At 35.7% G+C, this 12135-nt stretch overlaps 1 protein-coding gene across 13 annotated transcripts in view; it reads left to right on the top strand.

Annotated features, from left to right (window-relative positions):
• FOXP4 (forkhead box P4) overlaps positions 1 to 12135 on the top strand; it is a 168553-nt gene that overhangs the window by 144264 nt on the left and 12154 nt on the right. The gene's annotated exons all lie outside the window — the stretch shown is intronic.

The raw sequence follows: 12135 nt of genomic DNA, 5'->3' as shown, positions 1-12135 counted from the left end.
TCTGCAAATTTTGTGTGGAGAGCAATGGAAGATGTCCATACCTCAATCATAGAGAACAAGAATTCACATAGAAGAGCTGTGGTCCATCATTGTAGATTATAGGGAATAGTAAACTAAGTGGGCCAAGTAGTTTGTGTATGTGTGTGTTTCCCCTAAATCAAGCCAATTGTATCTACTGTCTAGAAAAGTAACAGCTTAAAAATATTAGGTGCCAAGGCTTGTTTATATTATAAAATCCAAAATGCCCTCTTTGCAGATTTATTTTTTCTGATTAATATTTTAGCAAAAAAACCGTACTGTATATCCTTAAAATATGAAGTTTGTGTGCGTGTCTGTGTGTGTGTATTTTTCTTCATGTGAAATAGTACTCAATTTCCATTTTTAATTTGTATTTTGACCTGTTAATAACCTCTGTCTCTGAATCTATTTGCCCTTCCTTGCTTCAGTGATATCTGGAAGTAGAAGAGACTGTTTCTCCTTGGGATGCAAAAATGGGGGTGGGGGTGGGGGGCTGGGGGGAGGGAGAGAGAAAAAGAAAAGCAGAGGGTTGTCTCCAGAGCAGAGGAGGGGTGTCATGTTCCTGCAGCTGGGCATCTTTGCCTTTCAGACAAAGCCCTGATAAGATTCCATCCTCCAGACATGACATAATTCTGCCAGTGTCACACTCAGGCCCGATACAATCACTCCCTTAGACGGGAAACCAGAGTTATTGTGTAGCCGTCAGACTTTGATAACGGCCAAGCAGAACTTGCTGCTTCTTAAGCAAACACAAGTCTGAGAGCGGCAAATTACTCTGAGAATGAAAAGGAGGTCATGGCATTAGGCTCTTGTGGGTAGTGAGTAGATTTGGATCAATCCAAGAGAGACCATGGAAATCTGAACTTGCCAGTGAAGTTTGTTGGAGAAGGCAGCTGCCCGGTAGTCCAACTCATGCTTTGAGAGGATCCATGAAATAACCCATTATGAGATTTCAGAGGGCAGGCAGAATATAACCTCTTCTTAAGATACTTCTTGTTTCCAGGGAAAAGCAATTTTGTTTGTACTAGTTAAAAATTACCTGTCAAACTTGCTGGTTGAAGCATTCTTTTTGATTATGGTGTGGAATGTTTGTGAACAGTTTGTCTTTTCAGAAGATTTGTAAGGTTTCAGGAAAAGAAAGGAAGAAGTCATTTCCTGCCTTCTTTCCTTCTCATGAAAACAACCAATCTACTGTATGCATGATTCTAAGATTTATGCATAATTATTTTTAAGATTAAATATGAAACTGCCAAATATAGGATAGCAACTAACACAATTTTTTTACATAAACCTCTAAACATAAACATAATAATATCAGCATTTCCATATTAATTTTTGTTTCTAACTTTGGTGTGCATTTTGAGTCATTTTATTCCAGGAGCACACATAACATTCAAATTGCTGATTACTCACTGTGTGGAACATGTTTTAGACAAGTTACATAATTACTGTAATAGATTTTCTATATAGTCCTCACAATCACAATTGAGCCCAAAATGTGTTATTAAGAGAGACTGTTGTTAAGTGAGTCCTGCTCCAATTTATAAACTTTGTTGCAACAGTTGTTAAATGAATCTGTGCAGTTGTTAAATTGGTAACAGTTATTAAGTGAATCTGGCTTCCCTATTTACTTGCTTGTCAGAAGGTTGCAAAAGGTGACCCTGCACTATGTAACCGTCATAAATACATGCCAGTTGCCAAGCATCTGAATTTTGATCACATGACTGCAGGGATGCTGAAAAAGTTGTGTGAAAAACAGTCATAAATCACTTTTTTCAATGTCATTTTATCCTAGGTCACTAAAGTTACAAGTTGTAAGTCAAGGACTACCTGTAAAATGGGTCTATGACAACTTGCCATGACCAATTCACCACAACCAATTCACTGCAGGACAACTTGCCACAGAGCAACAGTTACACTAATATCAAAGAAATGGTGGAATAAAATCATTAAAGAAAGTATGCAAAAGGAGCGATAAAATGAAATGTGGCTGATAAAAATTAAAATAATTTTTAAATTATTTTAAATAATTAAATTGAATTGTTGAATTGGCCATGGAGAGCTGTCCTCTGATGAATTGACCAAGCAAGTTAGCCAAGGCAAGTTGGCTACAGCAAATTGGTTGTGTTGAATCAATCATGGAGAGCTGGCCATGGCCAGTTGTCATGTAAAACAAAGATATTCTGCCTGCATATAAAAGAACAATCTTTCACCTTTCCAATCCTATTTCCTTCTGTTTTTTGTGACATGAAGATACCAAATCAAAAGCATGACAGGTTCCTCTATCTAGGACTTCCATTATTTTCATGTATCTTTATTCAACTACACAGTTTTAACTGTGCCTTCAAGTTCACTAACCCATTTTTCTGTCTCTACCCCCTAGCTCATACTGAAACCATGCATTAAATATGGATCTCAGATACAGATGTGAGATCTGTAACACGTACAGATTGAACTGCATCTGGACAGTTCAATCTGTAGTTCATTTTTCTTGTTTCCCTTCATAACAAGGTACCTTTGTCTCTATGTCTATGACCCATTTTTCTTTCTTTAGTCCCCATGTATAGTGTCTCTTTGTCCTCTTCCACCTCAGTGAATACAGGTAAAGCTTTCCCTTGACAGCAATTCAGCAAAGGCCTTTGGTAACAAACTTAGGTTTTCAGATGAGCAGATGGCAGCATCTCATCTGGGTAGAAAAACTAAGCAAGATTGGAATTGGTAGGAATACTCAAACAGTAGACCACTAGGAAGCCAAGCTGAGAAGTTCAAAACTATCTCAGAGGTAAGAAATAGCAAATCACTTCCATGCTGTGGCCAAAAAACTTACACAGTTATTATCCATCCATGTAATCAAAGTCCAGCTTCACTCAAGAGTTTTTCAAACTTTATTAAACCTCATATGTCATTGGAAGGTAAAGCTTAGCTTACCTCATAGGCATATTAATATTTATGATACATATTTATATTTGAAATCATGCCAAATTATTTACTACATGACATCTTAAGAATACAAAGCATATATCTGAAAAACATGTAGAAAGGCTACAAATTTTCTGTCAGCAGAGGGTTGGGAAAATATTGCTATCAATTCCCTTGTATGTGTCTGATTTGGGGTGGGGAAAAATAAATGAATTTGTGGCATGTCAGAGAAAATAATTGCACTTACTGTTTCAATTGGCTGGCTGGCTTTAGTTTGTGCAGGCCTGTCCTAGTAGAAAGATTTCTGATTTAATTACACAGGGAGTTCAACTTCTCTGAAAGCACTGAATCTGCTAGTCGTCTGCATCTATACTTTCTCTTCCTTTTTCTTTATTTGAGAAAAGGAGCCCTTCCTGTGGTTAATGTAAGCATTGTACAATATTAGGCTCATATAACAAATTGCTGAAAGCTCTAATATTGGGACTGACCACATCACACAGCTTTACCATAGATGGTGGCAGATGGTTAACCTATTCAAGTATAATATAGAGGCTTTAAAGAATTTTCATTTCTACTTGTTCAAGAATTATATAATCTTGGTTGTTTGAGTCTAGAAAACAATTATTAGCTGACACCTAGTCAATTCACCTGCCAGAGGAATAATTTTTCCTACTATGTAATTATTTACAATATAACAAATTTCAGCTGTAATAGCTTATGTTATGCTATAATCATGTTCTGAAAACACCAGATATGAAAGTGCTTCAGGGAATACAACCGCAGTGAAATTCACAAGCAGTATGTGATGTCTTTAGCAATGATATCAACTGTGTATAGCCTGGTGCTTTTATGTTTTGCTTATAGTTTCTGTTAACAAGAATTAAGAGTATGCTTACTGGCATTCCTATATGCTATATAGGCAGATGCAATAGTGTAGTACTATTACTGATGTTATTGCCATTTATTTCTTATGATATATGTAAGTAAAGTATTAAAATAAATTTAAAATCCATTTTGTAGAATGAAATAATTTCAAATTATTGTAGGAATGAATGAACAATTGTTGTTCAAAGTGATGTTGATTTAAAAAATGGGAACTTAAGTTTCTGTTTCACATGCATGCAATATTATTTAATAACTATATGGGAAATATTATTTACAATACCTACAGTTTATCTGAACTTCAAACTAGCTTTTGAAGTCCCAAAGGTGCTTTTCCATAGATTTAGCTTTTGGGGTGAATCAGCCCAAGGTAAAAAGCCAAAAATAAGCAAGTTGCCCTAGGAATATTGTGGGGGTTCTTCTCTTTTATAGAGATCTGTAAGATGTCTTATGTGCAATATATCCTCCTTCATGAATGAATTGCATGAAAAAGATTCTACTTGATCACTTCACTTGATTCACTTCAGTATTATCCAACTTTCCTTGCCATCCCATCCAAATATCCATATAAAAGATGTATACGTCTGCTGCAAGGCAGTCTTTGAACATTGTCCTACAGACTTTAATCTTTCAGAGAAGTCTCAATGTGTAGAAGCCTAACAACACAGACCTTTCCATGTTTGAAATTGCTGCTGTTGTGTGAATTAAAGATTGCAGTAGCAGAATTCTTGACAAATGAATTTAAACAACAAACTTATTGCATATTGAATATGTTTGAATTATTAATTTATGAAAAAGACTTATCCAGGGATAGCAAACTTATGGAACTCAAGATGATGCTTAACAACAGTTCCCAGTAGCTCAGCCAGTTTTGAGTAATGTTGGAAATTGTGGATCAGAACATTTGAGGAACACACGTTGTCCATTCCTATATTAGATAAGTATAGACATTCAGATAGAAGAGAATGTATGTAGCTCAGGGTTGAACTTTGGAGTTCTTAGTATTCTCTCACCTTGGTTGTTTACTTGCAGACATTTAATTACCCAACTTAATAACATAATACACTCCATATAATATTCTGTATATATATCCATCTCTTATCCATAAACTTACAAAAGAAGATACTGATACTTCAGCTGTCAGACAAACTGTCAGGCTTGAAAGGAAAGGGGTAGAGTTACTGTGCCATCCTGATTGATCTATCTGGACTTTATGTTGTAATACATATGACTTTAAGATTTATGTTATATGACAAGAATTAGGTTATAGAAAATAAATACTTTTAGAAAAGCATGAAAAAAATTATTAAAATATGTGGTATCTAGTTGTTCCACAAAAATATTCATCATCCACATGAATTACCATACCCTGTCTGCTAGTCATCTATAAGCTTCTGATAGATTTTTAAAAAATCTTAATTGTTAGTCCTAACTGTATACAAATTACCACCTCATTTTTTTATTTGAATGTGAGCATGACTTACAGAGAAAAAGAGGTAATTTAAACTCTGTTCATTTTCCCCCTTGGTCTTAAAAATGAATAAACTCATTGCCATATTTGGTAACTAAAAAGGATGATTCATATCTAGAATCACTTAAGGATGATAAATGCAAAAACACATATAAACAGGGGGATTCCCTACCCCCACATATTTACAAAGACATATATATATATGAGATTTTATGTTCCAAAGAAGAAATTTGCACAATGTCCTTTGTCCATTTTTTGAGGATGGAAATTTTGGTGGGTTCTTAAGGGTCACAATGATTATAGCATCTACTTTCATATTAATTTAATCACAAAACTAGTAAAGTTCATGCCACTTAAAAATTTTATTGCGAAATTTTCCAGTGCAACCTAATAATGAGGCCCCAAAAATGAAGGCTAGGGACTATATGTAACCTATGAGTAAAGAGCATTGTAGAGATGCAAACAGGAAAGGGTAGGGCCACAGATATGAAAATTAGAAGCAAGGTTGGTGATAGAGATGCAGACTTTAAAAAGAACTGCTGGATGGGTTAACAAAAGATTGCTGGGTTGGTGTGTGAGGGGAATAAAAAGTCATAAATTAGAATAATCTAAAGTAGGCAAGTGGAAGGCTGTTGCATAGTGGGACAAAATGTCTAGCTGGCTGATGTATTGTTCAGAAATAAACATCAAAACTGATGAAAAAGCAGATGTCTGTGAATAATATGGTGAAGCAGTCCTCTGAGTTAATAAAAATAGGAGAGTGTCTCTCTGTAATTTTGAGTTGAAAAGAGGAATTTGCATTTCCTTCTCTTCATTTCTACCTTTCCTTTCCTTACTGAAAGGAGAGAGAAGCTCCAAAGTGGCCGCTCATGTTTCTTGTCTTGTTTAAGCTCCTCTGTGCCCCGATTTTGTACAATTTGCCTCATTGTCTATCACTTGGATGATATGCAGCACAATCTGAGGCATTTTCTGGGTTGCCATTTAAAAAGACACCTTTACATTCAGGTGAAAAAGGAAATTGGTACCAGTAGTGGTATTCAATTTTTTTTACTACCAGTTCTGTGGGCATGGCTGGAGAAGGATACTGTAAAATCTCCAGTCAGAGGTGGTATTTGCCGGTTCTCCGAACTACTCAAAATTTCTACTTCTCCAAAACTGGTCAGAACCTACTGAATACCACCTCTGATGGGTACTCTATATTGCTCTCCTGTTGCTTAACTTTGAATGGATCATATCTTTGGCCTGTTTTGAGTGTGTGGGTATTGGTTCCCATTTCAGGAATGTTTGAAGAGGAAAGCCTCAATTTGTTAATTTTAGCACAAACAAATTCATGTATTGTTTGTCTTTCAGTATCTGACTCACACTTGGCTCTCAACTTTTTCTGATGAAATGCTTAGTGTTTCTGTGTGGTGTATTTTCCATTGTTCATAGTTTCCGTTTCTTCGGTCTATCTATTTTTTTTGTATAAGTGGCTAACTATTCTTAATTAGCTTTATATGTTCTAATTGCTAATCATTCATAGAAGTTAAAAGTACAAATCAATCACTGAACTTGCCACCCAGATTACAAATCATTCTGTTACTAATGAGGAAATAGGTGATTCTATATTAATAAATTTGAATCCCACCTGAAAATGAAGTGTGTTGCATTTTATGAGGAAAATATGGTACAGCTTTGCATCTTCCTTCCAAGTTAGCTGATTTGATAGTGACATGTTATCCCTTTGTTTGGAAGACAGATGATGATGTCAAGGAAAGGGAACTGCTGTTAAATTCCATTAGGAAAGGGAACTGCTGTTAAATTCCATTATCCTAAACTGCCATTTTCTAATTTTTTTAAACTAGTTTTTCTTAAACAACTTCTCCTCACCCCAACTAGGAACATAAAAAACTGTAATACATTCATTTCATTCCCTGACTAAAATATTTTCTTCATTTTTGTAGAGATGAATTTTCATATGTATTACTTGCATCTCAGGTAAATAATTTTTAAAAAGTGAATGCCTGTGCATAGGTTGTTGTTGAGTGGGAGTTGTCACATGCACACACACGCGCACACACACGCACACACAGAGTTGTGTGAAAACAGCAGAGGTGATAGATATAGTAGTATTAAGTGACAGCAACATCAGAAAGTATGAAAATCTGAAGAAGGAGGAATTAGAGAGGATGTCGAAAATAAAAGGCAAAGTGGTCTCAGAGATGATGGAAGCATTCAGAACTGTGACTTCTAAGTGGCTTCAACAGATTCCAGGAACAACATCAATCTTCCTGTCCAGAAGGGTGTAATATTAGGAAGAACTAAGGTACTGTGCAGAATTTTCAAACTCTCAGGCTTCTAGTAGAGGGTCTGAGCTTGGAGGAAGACCCATACCACCTACAGATTTAAGTTTCACCCATGTTCTGACAAGGAAATTATGCTTTGTAAGTTTTAAAATTCATACCAAAAATAACTAATGCATAATATGTACTAATATGACGAATGCTACTGCTGTTATTCTTTGGGTGTAGACATGCAAAAATTGGCTATAGACTGTTGTACTTAGGTCAAGTACATCACCATTTTAGCAAGCACTGTTGGGATATTTGTTTTTTATGATAGGGACAGATCTGAGTCAAGATCTGGTTAGATGACACTTTTATTTTCATTCCTTACTTTGAAGCAAAAACCACACTGTTAATCAGAACAGGTATCTGTGAACTGAAAGTTGAAACATACTGGTCTAATCATTGACCAATCATTGACTCCCTCTAATGGTTCGGTTCAAAAACTACAAGTACAAACTGGTCTACTAAACCGATCATATACTGTGTATGTTGCAAGTGGAGCTCCATTGGAGAAAATAGGGTGAGAAAGGAGTGCTGGAAAAATGTCAGTCAGACTTCCGTTTAGAACTAGTGAGGTGAGGATAGAAAAAGGACATCCAAATGTTTGTGTTTATACCTTTGCAGGAAGTGGGGTGAACATCTTTGTGTTCTCTATTGATACAAACATATAAGCCATCCTACTTATATCAGAAAAAAATGTTATTGCAAATTGAAGAACGATACTTTAAAGCCCCTGCTTGTGAAAAACACCTTTTAAATTATTTTTGTGAGTTGTCTTCCAACATGGCTGTTTAGTTATCACAGGAAGTTCTAGATATGCTTTTCTTTTTCATTGGAAGAATTAAAGCAAAGTGTCTTTTTTCTTTTCTTTCAAAGGGATTATAGGTAGAATGGATATTTTAACACCAGGACATGCTTTTTTTCTGCAAGTATATATTTCGTGTAACACAAAGAAAGTGTTTCAATGTTTTAATGATGATAACATTTAGATATCCTTCTACAGCACTTTGAAGTATTCTTTTCATAGAAGCTGGGCAAATGCAAAGTAAACAGGTGCCAAGAGGTAAAGTGCCCAGTGCCTATAAAGAGACAGGTGTGAGGAGGCTTTCAATGATATGACAACAGCAGCACACATGGTAAGGAGCTGCGGGAGATACTAAATGGCTGGGATTTGAGCTGGAGAGACCGGCTGGGCCAGAGGCATAAAGCAAACATCATTAGAAAAGGCAAAGATAAGAAACAAACAGAGCAGCCAAGGCTGATATTAGACAAATACTCTGTAAAAATACAAAAGCTGCATAAAATCAGGCAAGATGGCCTCCCTAGAGCAGGGAGTCACAGAATTGAGGCAAAAAAAGAAGAAGCAAAAAACAAAAAAAATCAAACCACAAGATATGCTTGACAGAACCCTGCTACCACCCACTGGTGGGAAGATAAAAAGGGATAAAAATGGTAAGTTCCAAAAAACTAAAAAATTGAGGGTCCTTTAGAAGCCAAATTGTGTCAGCCATCAGATTGGCATTGTGATACAAAATTATGCTTCTAAATTTGAATGGGACATTCTTGTAAAAAAAAATTCCAGAAAGATGTGAGAATAGCATAGAACAAAAGGGGACCAATAATAAATCACACTCATTATGTTACTATTACATTTCTTACTAGGTATACAAAATAAGATAGTGTCAGACTTCTGTTTACAGGAGGTGAGCGAAAGCAATAAAATAGCACACTGATGCTAAATCAAATCTAGGTTTCGATCTGGATCTCTGATTAACAGAACAAGATTCACTTTTAAATCATAGTATTTGGTCAGTTGTCTAGTTGGGAAACAAATGTGCACAAGGTAATGTCCCAACAAGAAAATGAAACCTTACCTTGAGGAGAACACATGGGAGGTATATTTCCAAATGCATTATCATTCTTGTGAGCCATAGGATAAAGTGGATTATTTTGTTTCCCAACTATGTATTTCAACCAGATATCAAATAAGGCAAGAGCATTTTTACAGAGAAAGCCTAACATACCTTTGATTTCAGTGTTGGTGTTGTGTAGAGATATAGATTCAATCCTTATCTGAAATGGAATTCTAAGTTTTATAATTTTCATTCTTATTTTCCTGCCCTCTTCAGATCACTTCTTGCTTTCTTACACACATATACACCCCACTCCACTGTTTGTGAGATATATATTGCAGGTAATCTTCAGTGAGACTCTTCTGGTTACAGATAATCAACCAAACAGTATTTAGAATTTATCTGAACCTCACGCTACAGCCATGCACCATCAATGCCACAGAAAGTGAAGAGTTGCAGTGCAGTGCAGGAGAACAAATGCTATTGGGTTTGCAAAGCAATTAGGGAAAGCATTTTATTAGGTTGCAACTTGTTTTACTATTTTCAAACCAATGATACCATGCAGATTCCCTGAAGCTATTGCGAAGTTCTGCACAGCTGCCCCAAGGAAACATGGAGTCCCCATAATTTTGAAGTGTTTAGTGGTGATGATTGAAGGCTATTGACAAATTCTTTAGCTGTCTGAAATTTGGGTCACCTGGTCCAAGGAATAGAAAAGCAAAGTCAAGTGAAAGCTTTTTCTTTCTTTCTTTTTAAAAAATACTTTTTTAAAAAACAGAAACAGAAAATTAAAAAGATAAACAGACAAGAAAAAAGGTTTAAGAAAAAGAAAAAAAGAAGTGCAAAAGGAAAAAACTAAAATGATTTCTGATTTTCTTTGATATATAGATGAATTAAAAATACATAATACTCTTACTCTATGGCTAACCTTTGTCTATATTATTTCTATAATCTCATATAAATATAAACAAAAATTTGTCATAGGCATGCCAGTATGAGAACTCACTCTTACCCTTTCTGTCAGTTGGTGTGGTCTTTTTCAGCCCCAAGAAAGAAGTTTTCTCTACTGCTAAATTCCTTTGCTAGTCAAGTGATGTGTCAGCAATATCTAACCTAATGTGGTTGCAGACATTTATGACAAAAATGCCCTTTATAACAAAAATAAAAAAGGCCTTCCTTTCTAAATTTGGGGAACAGAGGCATTGAGGAGGAACAACTGCATAATTACAATTGGATAACTAAGTGGAGAGAGGATCTTGAAAAATAAACAGTATCCAAAATTGGAAGAAAAAGTCTAATTCATTGAGTTTCCAAGAACTGTAACATTTCTAAGGTGGGGAGATTGTTTCCCATCTCTCGCTTTTGCCTTGTTGTCTTGGCCAGCTCTTTTGTTTATACGGCCCCCATTCGACCTTTTAAATTGCTGTTAATGTTTTAGCCTAACGAATTAGTCTCTCATCACGAATCAGGGCTCGAAATAAAAAAAAAAATCCTCTGAGGCCAACATCCTGAAATTGGGGTCATTCTCATTTGCAAGGCAGAGAATCTGAGAACCTTAATGCAAGGAAATTTATTCAAAGGCAGAGCCCCAACGTGATTAGGCCCTTTGTAATTATAGCTTGGAGAGATTCCACTCCAGCCTCCTGCCTCCCTCATGGATTAGCAAGTGAGTCGGAAAAATACACAGGATTTAATTAGAGGCAAATTAAAATTGGTAATGAAATAGGGGCAGTAGCAAATGGCAGGGAGCGGCAGGAGGGGGAGAGAAGGAGCTAGTAGCTCTCAGGGCAACACTGCCTGTGTACGTGCATTTTCTTTATTTTTACATTTAGAAATGTAAAGATGGGAGAATAAAGAGGAGGGACGTGCTGTGAAAAAGGAGGGAGAATCAGGGTTTCAGAAAGAAGATGACAATAGAAATTCATTGCAATATGTGGGCTTACTTTTCCTCTCCCTCTTTTTCCCCTAATTTAGCCAGTAGTAAGGAAATATGTAGGGTGGTTTGTGGAAACCCAGTGAATATTGTTGATTGATAAGGAAAGAAAAACAATAACAATAATTAAAAAAAATCCATTAAAAATTAGATTGCAACACCTGGTTGTTATATGGAAGTTTTATTACTAGATGTTTTAGAATTTAAGAAAGAGTGGTTTGATGAAGTCCACTAACTTTCAGGAAAACTGGATTGAATTTGTCATTCAGTAATCCCTTCCTTTCGTATCTCTAAGTAATAGTCTTTTTCAAGTGACTGTGGGCACTTAATCTCATTACAGTGATGTCTCGTGGAACAAATGGTCATATTTTTTTTCCTGTTGCTGACATTCTATTTCCTGCAGCTCAGAACTCATAACTATTGAATTTCTTCAAGATAGTCCATGTGTATGTCTGTGTTATGACATGTGTTAACTCAGACTGTTAATGTTTAGGAGCAAAGATTTCATACAGATCAAGAGGTATAAAGAAGCAATATTATAGGACAATTGAATAGAGAGAATTCAACAAAACCCCATCTGCTACAATAATTACTATATGTTGTTTTCAGCATGAGATAAACTGAAACCAGTCCTTCCTTAGAACATGTTATATAGAGTTGTAAAGAATATAGATATCATTTTGCTGATGACAGCTCTGTAGGAGGCTATGTTTGGTTAACAGAAAAATTGAT

The sequence above is a fragment of the Notechis scutatus genome, chromosome 3, assembly GCF_049901735.1.
Source record: "Notechis scutatus isolate UNSWTSFEM ecotype Mainland chromosome 3, rNotScu1.2, whole genome shotgun sequence".
Lineage (NCBI taxonomy): Eukaryota > Metazoa > Chordata > Lepidosauria > Squamata > Elapidae > Notechis > Notechis scutatus.
The sequence above is the reverse complement of the archived record's forward strand: the minus strand, read 5'-3'. Positions and strand labels throughout refer to the sequence as shown.